The sequence below is a fragment of the Serinus canaria genome, chromosome 4, assembly GCF_022539315.1.
Source record: "Serinus canaria isolate serCan28SL12 chromosome 4, serCan2020, whole genome shotgun sequence".
NCBI classification, from domain to species: domain Eukaryota; kingdom Metazoa; phylum Chordata; class Aves; order Passeriformes; family Fringillidae; genus Serinus; species Serinus canaria.
The window spans coordinates 63,170,967-63,183,141 of NC_066317.1; the positions used below are offsets into that span (position 1 = coordinate 63,170,967).

Consider the following 12,175-nt stretch of genomic DNA (forward strand, 5'->3'; position numbering starts at 1 on the left):
AGTGCTTCTCCTCATTATTCTCCTCATTCCCCTTGCTCAGACCTGTGTCTTGGTATGAAAAGACAGATGTCTGCTAAGGAGCCTCCCCTAAAATGGAAAATGCAAACCCCCTCCCTCTGAATTGCTGCAAATTTTTTATTTAGGGGCTCTTACGCAAAAATATGGGAGCAGGAATAACAGTTCTTTATTAGGGAAAAAATAAAAAGATAAAATAAACAATGCAGTAAGCCAAAACAACAGTGACAGAGTCAGAACTCAACCTGACACCCTGTGGGTCAGGGTGTTGGTAGCAGTCCAGTTGGAATTGTGGTGCAGTCCTCCTGGCATGCCAGGTGTGGTTCTGATGGAGCAGAGATCCTGTAGAAAGGTGCAGTCTGCCTCTGAAAATCCAATGGAAGAGGCACCTGCTCCTCTGGGGAATCCAGTGGAGAAGCCGTGCTGGTGTTCCAGAACCTCAAGATTCTATCCAGGTAGGAATGCTTGGCTCCTCCCTCTGGGCAGAGCATCTCCCAGTGGGATGCTGTAGCTCTTATCAGCCATGCAGTGACATTCAATAGCCTGTTATCAGCAGATGTCTCCCCTGAGAGAGGATTGGTTGTGGAAGAGATAAGGAAAACTGCCCACTGAACAGAAGACAACTGCCACAAACAGAATATATTTTGCCTTGCAATCTGGGACAACCTGCCAAGCTGCTTTGATGCTCCAGGTCTCCTAAAAAAAAAAAAAAAAAAAAGGAAAAAGAAAAAAAAATGAAAGCATGTGCATATTCTGAAATTTTAAGATTATGAGAGAGAAGAAAATATTTGCTGTTTTACTATCAATTATTTTATTAGTTGGATTGTTTGTACTTAGTCAACTATTTTATTTATTAGAGAAAATGTCAGATGTATGTTTTTTAAAGGCTGTAATTAAGCACAGTCAGGAGTCATTAGATTATTCAAAAAGCTTGCTGCTTCTCATTAACTAATAGCAACTACCAAAACAAGTGGATTTTTATAGACCAGGTCTAGATATAAGTGTCAAAGTATATAGGAGAGCAGAGGCACATACTGTACTTAGACATTCCATCTTCATGCTATAGAATGCACTAATTGACACTTAATTTCTTCCAAGATGGAGTTGAAAATTGCCACTTCCCAAACACTGAAATTACCAGAGGATTACACTGTCACCTTTTCCATAAGAATGGCCTTTGAAGATTCATTATGCCATGAGTCATCTTTTGTCCAGATATCAGCCATTTAAATTTGATGCAGGCTGCACTTTTTTTGCTAGCATTTTCTATCTAGGTGAAAAAGAGGCTCGATACTGTGGTAGGGGATGTTTCTCAACCCATGAATTATAGCTCTTCTAACCAGTGTTAAATTGCAATTGTTATTGGAGAAAAGGAGAAGGGTATAAAGGTAACAGAAATGGTAACTTTTTAAGACCCCATCTTCTGAGACAGACAAATGTTAAAAAATACCTTTACTGCACCAGCAAAAATAAAAGCCATAAGAAAATATTTGGACACTGTTCATGTCACAGCATACTATGTTGACATTTCCATTTGACATGCAGACTTTTCAGTTTTAATCATAGCTGTGAACTACAGATGTTTTTAAAATACAAGATAGAGGAAAATAGATTCCCATTCAAAACAGAACCTGTGCTCAATGTCTATTCCAGTTTTAAAAAGGACTGAGATTTACAGTCATACAGACAAGTTTCCAGCTGTGCTAACAACAAGGGAGAGAGAGAGAACACAATGAGGTGCTCTCTGTTTATCTTTCAAGCTGGTTTTGAAACCTCCGAACAGAAATAACTCCTCTGTTTCTAGAGACCAGCTGTTCAACAAGAGGGGAGAAATGAAGGGAGCAATGGACAAGCAGCTTTGAAATCTGCTCATATTGGCATGGATGAATTTTATTAACATATCACCTGGCTGACAGCATGTAAAATATAAGACAATTCACAAAGGACTTTCCCACCTGTGCATTTCTAAGTACATACAAGAATATTAATGATACTATCCTTTTTCTGTCTCTCTGATGATAGACATAAAACCAAGTGTAGCTGGTGGGAGGCATCCTGCATCTGAGTGACAGACTTGCAGTGGCTGGGGCTCACCACAGAATCACAGAATGGGCTGGGCTGGAAGGGACCTTAGAGATGACTTAGTTCCAACCTCCCTGCTGTGGGCAAACACAATGTGTGCCTTTTTTTATTGGCTATCATCTCTTTCCAGAGTCAATGCTGACACTGTGGAAAGGTGGCTGAACTGAGGATAGATTAAATAAGAAGGCAAGTACCAGACACTGTCCAGCCAGGAGCAGCTGTCACACAGCAGCCAACAAGAAGAATCAAACCACCCACCCAGTGCTGTGCTGCTGAGGAGCACCTGGATACAACAATCACACCAAAATCCACCAGCCTCCCTCAAAGGCATCCTTTGCCTTATGACAGAGCCAGACTACTGCCTGGAAATCCTCCTCCATATGTGCTTTTACATGGCCTCATAGCTAAGTTTATTTTAGTACTTTGCATTCATGTGCTGGGCTAACACCACATAAAATTTTCATATAAGCATTGTTATTCCTCTTTTACTTTTAGGAGGGAGAATGTGCCATTTGGAGAGCTTTCTTAGTTAAAAGGATGATATTTCTGTGTCAGAGACATCAGGCCAAAAACCATCTTCCATTTGGAGGAATGACCCTTAACTTCTGCAAGAGTTGTGTCCTCAGCCTGTGAGTACTTCCCAAGATGCATCCACACTGGCAGTTATGACTGAGACAAAGGAGCCCTTGTTCTCAGCCACCTAAGCAACCCCTCTGCATCTGCATCTTGCTTGTCAGCACCAGCTTCCACATCTTTCTCCTCTGACCTCCATCCAGCTCTGATCTCTAGTTGTGGACAGCAAGGACAGGAGGAACAATGCCACGTGGGATTGCTGCTTACCACAAGCCACACTTGCCAGCTGCAGCAACCTGGTGATCTAAGTGTGTTATATAACTTCAGAAAAGCTTCTGGCCTCAGACTGAGTGGCTGCTGAGGCTGGTACTCATGGGATTTTCTTTTCTAGGCATCTACAGAGTTGGAGACTGAAAGTGACCCTAAAGTTTTCTGTAATTACCAGAAATTTTCTTATCCTTCCTGCACACCTGTTCTTCATCTGGGGCTAACAGAAATTCTAAATCCTCTCAAGCTGAAGGGCTTTGTTTACCCTGATGGTAAAAAGCTCCCCAGGGCCTAAGGCACTCTTAACTCCAACCAACACCACAGAGAGTGTCACCTACAGTTCTCAGGCCAGGCCACAGAGCAGCAGGGAAATAATGACTGAGACCTGGAGTTTGAGCATGGGAAACCAGTGCAGAGAGCAGGAATGAGTTTGAGACGCACGCGGATGTTTGAGTTGTTGAGGACACACAGGGCAGCGCTCTGTAGCAGCTGTGTTTCCTGAGGACTCAGGGCATTGTGCCAAGCACACAGCACCCCTGTAGCTCTGAGAGCAGCTTGTGTTTCAGAATGCTTTCCTCCACCTCCAGATCACTTTACCAGCCAAATGGGAAATGGGTGTCTCTGGGCATCTTTCCAGAAGCCTCTGAACTGATGCCTTCATGCAGCAAAACTCAACGGGTACATTCATGTACTTTTCACCTTGGTATTTGCACCACATGAAGTACTTGTCTCACCTCTGCTCACCTTTGGATGCCCACTGGCCTTCCGTGTATTTACCAAAGCAGGAAGTACCTAAGTAAGAACAAAACTGAGTTAAAGTCTGACACAGCAACAGTATCTGGCACATACCAACATTACCTCCCTCAGGCTTTTTAACAGTCATTAATGATAACAAAAGTGTTAAGCTCTATAGGTAGATGTCCCTTCTGAAGTTACACCACTGAGCTGAAATTTAACCCTTTTTCTCATTTCCAAAAGTCAATCAGGCTGTCATTGAAACAATGGGATAAAATCACCAGACCTTGATCTATTCCTGCTTCTATTTAAAGGTGATAAAGAGTTGATTTTACATAAGATCTCATCATTGTTCCTGAGTCAGCATGATCGTTCTGGACTTCCTGGCATTCCGACAAACTGAGCAAGTAAGGTTATTCAGGAGCTTAGAGCTGGTATGGATGGAGAGGGAACGGAGACAATATGCTGCCACCTTTTGGTTACAGAAACGAGAACAGGTATGATCTGGGCAGATCTCTCAAGTGGAAATTAAGACATCTCTGCTTATCTTCTGTAATAAAACAGCCTGAAAGGCCAGATGCTGCAAGATGCATCCCTTCATGTTCTAAACTGTTGCTGTAAGCTTAGCTCACCTATTTCACATTTTTTTCAGTCTTGCTCAAATGAATTAATAATTATCAAGCAATAATTAATAATTTATCTAATTTAAAAGAAAAAAAATTTGAGTTCTCTCACCCAAAAATAGCCCTTTGTATTACCAAGCTGATTTGAGGAACGTAGCTGCAAGAAATAGAAGGTACCAGATCTCATGAATGAGTAGCTTGTCAAAGTGTCTGCATGTCATGACTTCTGACACTTTCATTACTAGGTTTGTCATCAGTACTTTACAAATTCAGCCTTAACTGAATGAGGTTTTCTGTGCTGGCTGACTGCTGAGGACCTGAAGGGTATTTTGCTTGTTTGTTTATTAAAAGATTGGTTCAGCAGTTTATGAGAATAAAAGATTGCAGAATGGCCATCTTAATAAAAGGAATGCAAGGCTGCTCTGCTAAAATGTTTGTGCACCTCCTGGTTTGATGTAGAGCCTCAAACTTTAAGAGGGAAACTCTGTATCAGGAAAACTCTGTACAGGAAACTCTGTATCTCACTGCTCCTATGAGTCACTGTACAAACTTGGGCCAAGTGACGAGCCTGTGACAGACTCAGTTTAAAAATGTTCTGTAAAAACTTATGGGAGCTTGTGAGTTCAAGCCCATGAATGTTCTATGACTTTCTGCCCCCATGAGCCAGGGGCTCTTTGCATTTACTGCACGTGCAGATGCACTGAGCATGCTGCATCCTTGTGCCCAAAAATCCATCAAACACTTGACTTCCTCTTTCTCAGTGCTGGCACTGAGTGCTCAATCTCTTCTCCTGACAGAAGGGTAACGTGAAGGGGGATCCTGTCCACCTGTACTGCAGAGGGAACAGGAATTCTCTCTCCACTACCAAAGCTGTGTTGGTGGGCCAGTAATGTCCACCTGGAGCAGCTGCAGCCACTCAAGCAGAGCAGAGCTGTGCAGCAGAGCCAAACCTGGCCCTGCTGCCACCTCAGGCCGTTGTTACACTTCACACACGGCTGCTCATGCACCATGTCCTGTCCTAGCAGAGCTGTAATACTCTAATGGTGCCACCCTACCCTGTCTGCTGCACACCCCCCACTGCTCTGCTGCACCTGGAGGAGTTCCAGGCTCTCCTGCCGTTTGGAAGAGTACCCAGAGCACTACAGACATGAGAAAACCACTAGGAATTATCTTGTTTTTGCACTCATCACCCACAGACAGTCCCAGCAAAGGCACTCAACAGCTTCCAGATACTCTCATACAGAGACCAAGAAGCAGAAGCAGACCCACAAGAAGGCTGTTGAGAGGAATTTAAAGGCAAAACAATCCCTCCCCAATGTGCTATCACTTCTTCAAGGGTTTTAGCTCCATCACCCATCAGGAAAAGGATGAGAACTGATTTTATCTTGCTCTTTTTAAGGAGGGAAGTGGTGCAATGAATAACAGTGCCTAATCTCTCAGGGTGAGGAGCATCCTGGTGTCTTTCACAGGTCAGGATCACATTAACCATCTGGGCCAGTGGTGGCAAACAGCAAGACACATCCTTCCAGAGCTAAATGAGACCTCCTTTTCCTACCAGCAAATTCCCCTAGGCTTCTTGGCAACCAGAATTCCTCCTCTCCATCTCAGCATTTGTCTTTCACACACCTCATGAGCTGTTTTTAACACACCTTTCAAATGAAGGGGATTTTATACATTTAACCTACACGTGCACAGACAGACACTGAAACCACATCAGGGTAGAGGCAGAGGAATACCAGGACCATTGGGCCTGATACAAATACTTGCAGGAATGGTGGTTTTTTCTCTTTTTTTTCCTCTCTTTTTTCTTTTCCTTCTCCCTCTAACACTTTTCCATCATGCTTAGGGAGCATATCTAGCTTGTCGGCATAGAGCTGTATATAGCAACTCAGTGAACAGAATGGACCATGGTTGGAGATGAGTCAGGATTGTGTGATGAATCAGATCTTGTCCAGAGGATCCTGGCTCGTTTGTTGCAGACAGTGAACATTATGATTGCAGGAGGAAAAAAAGTGGTTCCAGGCTAAGGCATTTGTATGCAGCTCAGAAGGACTGGATTCTATTTTTATCCTTCTCACAGACTACTGAATTAGCCACTTAAAAACCCATTTTTCATGGCTGGCCATGAACTGGGTACAGGGTTTTGCTGAAAGCCTACATTCTAATCTTGTGCTTTTATAGCTAAAAATGTAGCTGCAATGTAATGTAATTAGCTGCAATGCTATTTTCTCCTTAATTTATGAGGATGTTATCAAAATACACTGAATTCTGTTTGTGAAGCTCTCAGCTCCTACCCTGTTGGATATCTGAAAAATGCATAACAAAACTGGTAACTCTGCCTTCACAGCAGAATTTGAAGAGTAAGTAGTAAGGCATGGAGACCCATATCAAGCACCAAAAAGAGAACAAAATATTGAAGAATGGCTCATTAAGTGACTACAGTCCTCTCTGGCCACTAATGAGCTCCTGTCATTAATGACTACCTTGCAATCAAGTACAACAGAAGGCAAATCAAAATTCTGAAAACAAAACAAATCCTGGCAGTTTTTAACTGCAGAATGTTTGACTTTGCAGCCTTAAAAGCTTTTATATTATTTTTGTCACCCTATGACACAGCTCAGTGCCAGTGAGGCTGTTTGTGAGATTGCTCCCTGTTTAGTGCCTCCCTACTATGCCTGACCTCCCAATGATGGTCTCCTAAGTAGGATTTGAAGATACTTTAAGAAATAATATGAAAATTTTATATCATTACTTTTTCCAAAACATTTACTGATTTTTTTATTATTATTATTAAGTATTTTATTTTTTCTCATTTTCTCTTTCCTCTTTTGCTCTTCTCACTCCCTCCTCCATCAGCTGGAAAAGCTAAGTCCATGATGCTGCCTTTGAAAAGGGTATTAGGAGCTGTAGATCAAAAACTCTTCTGTGTAAATGTCAATTCAATCCACTCCAGAATATTTTCCTGCAAGCTCCTTCACATCACCCAACACTAAAAAATGGATTAACAGACTAAGCTGGATTTAAACATCCTCCTCAATAACACAACTGTAAACTGGGAAGAGTGCAACATTATTTTTATCTCCAGCCTTCTCCTCCTTGGTTTATCTAGTTTATCTCTCTCTTTCAAAAGAGTTAAATTCAGGGTGATGAGACACTGGGAGAGGCTTTCCAGGGAATTTGGAGATGTCCTGTCCCTGGCAGTGTTCAAGGCTAGGCTGGATGGGGCTCTGAGCACCCTGATCTAGCGGAAGGCTGCCCATGCAGTGAGTTGGAACAAGATGATCTGGAATGTCCCTTCCAACCCAAGCCATTCTATCATTCTGTGATTCTTCAAGGGGAAAAATGTCCAGTAAAAACCATCAATGAGATGCTGGAGAATTGAATTAAAGACCTGCCTCATCTAGTTTTCTAACCTGGCCCTAAGCATAGAATTTCATCTACCCTAGTCCTTTGCTGCCTCTTTGAAAGCAGGGTAACACAAATCTCATAAAATGGTGAGAATCCTTTTTAGCAGGGATTGAGCCAATACAATCCACTGGCAAGCAGAACCACACCAAAGGATACCAACAATACCTGTAAACCAAATTTATGCCATCTGAAGCTCCCTGTAAATGTGTTCATCAGGATATCACCTCAGTTACTAGAATACAACAAAGGTCTTGCTGAAATCATAATAAAACCTTTTTTAAAAAGCAAGAAAATTCTCAGCACATCATACTAATCTGAGTTAATTTACTGGTTCTATAATGGATGTGCAATATCAGTTTGTTCTCAGAGTAGCAATGTCTCAATAATTCATGAGCAATAACATACAAATATTCTAAGTCTGCCTGCAAAAGCTGCAACTTTGTAATTTATTATTTCAGTTCTGGAGGAAATCCATCTGAGAAAATCTGTGCTGGAAAAGAGTTTGGAAGGAGAGGTAATATGTTTTATTAGATGAAATCAGACCAAATACAAGGAGTGTAAGCCTGCAAGATTGTTTATTTTTCCAATTATATCTGATAAAATATAATTATGAGCCTAACCTTTCTTACAGATTACAGAAGTATTGCTTTAAAAGTAAAACATTTGCAAGAAACACTTGTACAATAAAGTCAATATAGCTTAAGATAACTTACAAGTGAGAAATGATTAAAAGATTTATAATACTTTACATTGTTCTCTACCGAGCTCTGAAGTTGTGGAGTAAGCTAATAATCTTCCCCTGCTTATTTGGATTTTTCTCATAGCAATGAAAAGAGCAAAAATAAAACACTTTAAAGTGTTATTTCAAAACCAAAAAATAGGTGAATTTTCTGGCATAAAAACCTTGAAAAGCTTTCAGTTCATTTTATCTTTAAGGGACTATAGTTCAAGTTCATAGTGTCCCTTAAATGATGACAGATGTTTTGATTTCAGCCAGATTCCTCAGATATGTTTATCTTGTCATGGTATTTGGACATGTCTGCATTTTTTCCCTACTGTAATCTGTGTTTTTCAAAAAAATACTCCAGAAGCAGAACTAACACCAGAGACCTTAACTGTCAGGCACTAACTGGTATTTATGGTATATTCAGACAAGCTGGAGAGCTGGGTGCATTTTTATAATTTTTTGATTTGCTCAAATTGTGTGTGTGTGTGTGTGTGAGAGAGAGAGAATTCTTTGACTTTATGCATGGAACTCAAGCAAATACTGCCTTAAGGAATCTCTCTTTTAATTATAAGAGTAACAAATACATCAGCAGTAGCTCTGAAAAGCTCACTGGGTCAGGAGCTACCACTTAAAGCAGGAAATTTTGTCTGTGAGATTTATCAACTTCCAAATCTGAGTACTTCTATCTTGTGCTGCCACCACTTTTGGCCAGGATTCAGAGCAGGCAGAGATGGACTGTGGAATCCAAGTTCTCCACTGACTCATGGAGTTTCAGGCCCAGATACATACATCTCCCAAATCACACCTGGAACATCCACCTGTATCACACAGGGAGTATCTCAAACTGGAAAAGGGCACGTGGAACACAATGCTGTCTGGTTAAGACTTAGGTACTGTAATTCCTATCCAGATATTTTAGTATGTCCTTTCTGTGCTCCCTGGGCTTTTAAACTCTCTTCAAGTGTTCAGTGTGGGATCTATGACAAAAAAAAAACCAAAAAACCAAACCAAACCAAAACAAACCAACAAACAAACAAAAAAACCAAAAAACAAAAACAAGAAAAGAAAAAAACCAACCAAACAAACAAAAAAAAAAGAAACAAAAACCAAGCAAACAAACCCCAAAACAACCAGAAACCCCAAACAAACAAAAAACCCAAATCAAACACAAAAACCGACCAAACAAACAACAACAAAAACTAACAAACAAAAAAACCTCAGTTATCTTCTACTTTAATTTATACAATGATACAAAAAATGGTCTTTTTTGAGAAAGCAAGGGCTGGCAGCCAGTCTGTCAGATGGTTTGAAAACTGGCTGGATGGCCAGGCTCAAGGAATGGCTGACGTGCAGTGGGTGAAGAACAGTGTGTGTCAGATGATGACACAGAGTACATCCTGAGCAATTTTATGGATGCCAAATTAAGGAGTGCTGACATGAGGACTGGCATGAGGACTGGCAGAACTTAATCCAGACAGATCTTGATAAATTTGAGGACTAGGCCAAGAGACACCCTAGGCTTGATGGAAAACCCCAGTCACGAGGACAGGTGGGAAACTGGCAGAGCATCAGCCTGGCAGAAGAACCAAGGAATCAGGCTATTGTTGGGCTAAGAACAAGCCCATTTAGGCCAACAGGGCATTCTCACTGAAAATAATGCAAACTGCACCCTGGACTCCATCAAGAGATGTGGCAAAGAAAGTATTAAATATCATTAAAACAGAAATTAGGAGCAAAAAAATTGTTACAGAGGCTGAAAAACTCTACTTTAATTCAAAGTTCATCCACTTTGCAAAGAAAGAAGAGAAGAAGCTGTTCATAAAAATGGGTGTAGTCTAGCTAGGAAATTAGAAAGTAGCAATCCTTGCCAGAGCAGTGAGTTTCTGGAATACTCTTCTGCCTTCAGCAGCAGGATAAAACAGTCAAGCCAGTTGCAACATGGAGTTTAATAGCTTATAAAAAGACTGATGTCATAACATGGCACAGGACAGCAATTGGTCATGCAGGACATCTCATCCATCCTACATTCCTGAATTCCACATGCATGAAGAGTGACAAAAAATGAACTAAGATGAAGAGTAGTTTCTGAAACATAACAAAGAAGGAGAGAAAAAAGGAAAGAAACTTACAGGTGTTGGCAAACAAAGTCCTGGGGGTTATGAAGAGGGAAGCATTCTTGAAAACTTCATGACTTCCTTGTGGAAGATCACAGCATTGTCTCAACGCGCCCTGATGTCACAACCTTTAATACCCCTCATTTCACAGCACAATTTCATTGTGACAGCTGTTGAAAGCATTATGCCTCCAGCAAAATAACAATATGATGCTTTATACACTCTATGCCACGAGATGTCAAGTAACAGATGATCTGATGCAAGGCCTTTCTACCACTTGGCCATATCATCAGAAGCAAAGACAATTTGAAGCACAGTGCATGGGCAAATAAATGACTTTAAAACAACAAACTTATTTGTGTGCAACACTTTGTGTTTTAGGTCCTAGGGGTTTTTCAAAATCTCTAATGGTCTTTAATTTCGCACATTGTTAGGTCTGATTAATGGTAGTTGGACTGCTCATAGTGATGGTGTTCTTATTTATTAGAAGTAATTGAGAAGTTAATTGAGCCCTGCATTCATAGTTTCACATTTTAAATAACAATTTTAATTCTTCCTTTTGTTACATGAATGTATTAAAAATCTTACTAAAAGAGTAAAAGAAAGATAATGGAAGAGGTGGCAAAGGCAACCAAACAGATCTGTTCCCAAGGATGGGACCTCTCAGGTAGGTGTACTGCTCTACAGAGACCTCAATGAAATTGTTTCATCACTGCTGACCTTCAGTGCCCCATCAGCCACACATCAGAGCCCAGAGTGGGAGTGTATCAAGTTAAACTGCTCTAGAGCAAGATAGAAGGGAAATTACTGTCCTGAGTTCAACCTCTTCCTCTTCATGGGCCTTTGTCATCATAGGTCTTAAGTCACTATATCTCTTTGAAGCTTATTTGAGAGGGAAAATAATAATAAAATCATGTAACTGAAGTTGCAAGAGGGTATGACAGCAATGTAAGCATAATCCTGGACACAGGCAGCTGGATGGAGCACCACTGAAACAATTGCTGCCCATCATGGCATCCAATTCACAAAACAAGATGTTCCAGGACATTTTTCACAGCTTTTATCTACTTTTATCTTTGAGAGAGCTTTGCCTGCCAGCAAAGGGAGCTGGCTGTGTCACAGCTGACACAGGAGGTTCCCACAAGGAAGCTTTGCCTTAGACTTGAGGAAGTCAGATAATCTGGTTTTATTTGAGTAAATTCTCAGCCCATGTGTCCTTTCAGATCACATTGCTACAGCAGTCTTAAAATGGGTCAAATAAAACTCCCACACAAAATGATGCACCCACACAATTGCATTAACCCATAATAAGCAGCATTTTACAAACTGAATTACCATAAAAACGTATAATGTATTTACAGGTCTTCAAACTGACATTGAATACCATTTTATAAAGTCAACTACTGCTTAATAACAATTGTGTACCTTAGACCCACTGAGAATCCTCTGCTGTCAGTTACCATAAAGGATATTAGACTTGTACTACTACCAGTGACTCCATTAGTGCCCCTGACTGCTCTAAATGCTTAACCCCACAGTAAACTTACATGTCAGCCTAATATCAAAAGACAAAATTTCTTTTTCTGCTTTAAAAACCTAGGAAACTGTGCTTTAAAAGCCTATGGAAAAGA

At 40.8% G+C, this 12,175-nt stretch overlaps 1 long non-coding RNA gene across 1 annotated transcript; it reads right to left on the reverse strand.

Moving 5' to 3' along the window:
* Positions 1-492: 492 nt before the first annotated feature.
* On the reverse strand, positions 493-10,667 carry LOC127059587 (uncharacterized). The gene is made up of 3 exons (XR_007777528.1): positions 10,560-10,667; positions 3,682-3,729; positions 493-711 (listed from the first exon to the last, which is right to left on the reverse strand). It is a non-coding gene; the product is annotated as an uncharacterized LOC127059587 (long non-coding RNA).
* Positions 10,668-12,175: the final 1,508 nt, after the last annotated feature.